This window comes from Protopterus annectens, chromosome 16.part0 (assembly GCF_019279795.1).
Source record: "Protopterus annectens isolate FY-2018-M chromosome 16.part0, PAN1.0, whole genome shotgun sequence".
NCBI classification, from domain to species: Eukaryota; Metazoa; Chordata; order Ceratodontiformes; family Protopteridae; genus Protopterus; species Protopterus annectens.
In genome coordinates this window covers 117,699,825-117,703,039 of record NC_056750.1, presented here as the reverse complement: position 1 = coordinate 117,703,039, position 3,215 = coordinate 117,699,825, and positions in this window count along the sequence as shown.

The following is a 3,215-nucleotide window of genomic DNA, read 5'->3' as shown; positions in this document are numbered from 1 at the left end:
TTTTCATTTGAAGCAGCACTCTAGAAATGAAAGAGTGGCAAATGGAACAGGATTCTTGCAGATGCACTGCTCCAATGCAATATACACAAATAGTGTGGCCATCCATAATAGATATTTTTCTGGCTACTTCACACACTTTCTGAACCCAAAGGGTTTGGTTTCCTTATGTTCTTTAGACATAATCAGTATGCAAACAGTCAACAACAAAAATAAGAAAAGTACACAAGCTACGTAACAGTATAGCAGAAAAAAACAACCCAGTGTTATCACTGTACTATAGATATATGTATATATATATATATATATATATATATATATATATATATATATACATATATAATATTTATATATAAAACTTTTTTTTTTTTTAAACAGGAAGAAACAACCGTAACAACTACAGCAGAAAAAAGGAGAAAAGGGGGGCAGTTCTCCAACTACAAACAAAGCTGCCTAGTTAAAGGGGGGGGGGACAAATATAGCCCTCTAACATAAATGGGCAATGGCAACCCTCTAATTAAAATGAGCTGCCGCTTTAAGTTAGGAAGAAATGACAGAAGTAAATCATTTTCTTTACAACACTCTCTAAATTAAACGAATGTGTAATTAAACAAGAAAAAAATAGTAAAGAAATCCCTCTCACTAAATACGGGCTTTAAACACTAAATTTCAGCAGGGATAGGGAAGAAACACAGGCCTAGTGAAGAAAAAATGACGGGCAGAAGCAAAGCACAAGAGCGGACACTAACTAAATAACTACTAAAACTCTAATTGCTAATTTTCTAAACTGCCAAAACACAAAGTATATCAATAATAAGTAAATAAAATTTTCCAACTTAGCCAGAGCCAAAATGGAAGCACCCCATCTTGTTTAGTGGCAAATGAGATCTGGGGAGCTTTCCTAGGACATGATGGTATAGGAATACAGCCACGAGCCAGTCAAGTTACCTAAATATGGAAAAATGTGGATATCTTGTAGCATGCAATGAGCCATCACTGGAGCTAGACACTTTGTGAATAGTCTTGGTGCAGTGGATAATCCAATAGGCAGGGAACTGATAATGTGATCCGAACACACAAAACCTTAAGAAAGGCCTGAAGTCTGGATGTGATGACAAGCATCTTTAAAATCTAGTGTTACAGGTAAACCTGAATGAGGAATAGGAGGTAAGAGTTTGTGAAGTGACAATTTTGAACTTGGGACACTCTCACAAACAGGTTTAGGAAAGAAAGATCCAGACCTGGCCTCTAAACATTTTCTTTCTTTGGTACATACAGTATGCTTGAATAAAGGCCCTTCCCTACCTGAGAAAGGAGGAAAGTACAGTTTTGTACCTACCATAAATGTAGATGTTCGAGTGCTAATACAGCTGCAGTAATCACAGATGGGGTTCTCTGCCGTCAGGCGGGTCCTCGGTCGGCCGAATTCCAAAGTCTAGGTCTGGCGTCGGTTGTTGTCGCTTTCTTTCCTGACGTCAGTGCGACAGGGGTATATAAGACACAGCCGACGCCATTTTCTTCAGTCTTTCTTGCCCCAGATGTCAGGTGCCCCCAGAAGGAAGGCAATACATAAATTATATACATATATATATATATATTCATGCAATGCAATATAATCAAAAATCAGTAGTTGCAAGCAAATATACCATAGAAGGATAACCCAGTCAGGTTGTATGAGGAGGGGTTAGCCCCTGGGCCTTTACCAAGAGGGGAAGGAGGGAGGGTAACCTGTACTGCAGCTGTATTAGCACTCGAACATCTACATTTATGGTAGGTACAAAACTGTACTATGTTCATCGTGCATACAGCTGCAGTAATCACAGATGGGTAGAATCCAAAGCTACGCACAGGGTGGTAGGCACTAGGTGGAACTGGGATGAGCCAGAATGCCCTGCAACACAGCAGTGGCAAAGTCTGCTCTAGTTTTGGAGTATAAAGGCAGGTGGTAGTGTTTGATGAAGGTATGCACAGAACTCCAAGTGGCTGCCTCCAAAATATCTTTGGTAGGAACTCCTCTGAGGAAGGCTGTAGAGGTAGCTGTGGCCCTGGAGGAGTGGGATCTGATGCCTGAAGGGACAGATTTTCCATGAAAGGAGTAACAAAACCGTATGCAGTGGCCTATCCATTTTGAAATTGTCTGTTTGGTAACTGGCTTCCCTTGAGCTCCTACAGCATAGGACACAAAAAGTTGTTCTGATTTCCTGAAAGGCTTTGTTCTGTCCAAATAATAACGTAGCTGTCTATGGATGTCTAAGGAGTGTAGCAGTCTTTCCCCTTTAGTTTGAGGATTGGGGTAAAAGGTAGGTAAGTGTATGGCTTGATTTAAAGCTACCCTGGATACCACTTTAGGCATAAAAGACGGATTGGTTCGAAGGGAAACCCTGTCCTGATGGAAGATGAGAAAGGGCTGCACAGCCATGAGGGCTTGCAGTTCCGAAACCCTACGAGCTGAGGTAATGGCCAGAAGGAAAGCTGTTTTCCAGGACAAATATTGCAATTCTGTTGAGGCAGCTGGTTCAAAAGGAGGCAATGTTAATTTTTCTAGAATGTAATTAAGATCCCAGGCTGGTATTAGTTGTTTCCTTGGAGGTCTTATATTCTTAGCCCCTCTGAGGAACTGTCTTAAGAGTGGGTGAGAGAATAAGGGTGGATCAGTGTTGAATTCTGCAGAAATGGCTGAGGCATGAATTTTTATGGAGGAAAATGAAAGTCCACTGTTCAACAGCTCAGCTAGGTACTGTAATATCTGAGGCAAATTCATTTTTCTAGGATCCTGGCCTTTTTTCTCATTCCAAGAGGAAAACCGTTTCCATTTTGCGGAGTAAGCCTTTCTAGTAGATGGCCTTCTGGCCTCCAAAATGACATCCTGCACCTCTTTGGAGAGCAGGGACTGTTGTGGTGTTAAGGAATTTTCCATGCAGCGAGATTGAGTGTTTTCAGCTGACTGTGAAGAGTTTTGTAGTTGTGTTGAGTCAGTAGAAGAGGCATTAGAGGTAGAGACCAGGGAGGAGTATGCGTTAGGCTCCTCAGGAGTGGGTACCAGTGTTGTCTTGGCCAGTCTGGAGCAATTAGTATCATCTTCGGTCTGTCTGCTCTTGCTTTCAAGAGCACCTTGGGCAGAAGAGGCAAAGGTGGGAAAGCGTAAACTGTCCATGCTGCCCAACTGAAAGAAAGGGCGTCCACTCTCCAGGCCTTTGGATGAAAGGTCCTTGAACAGA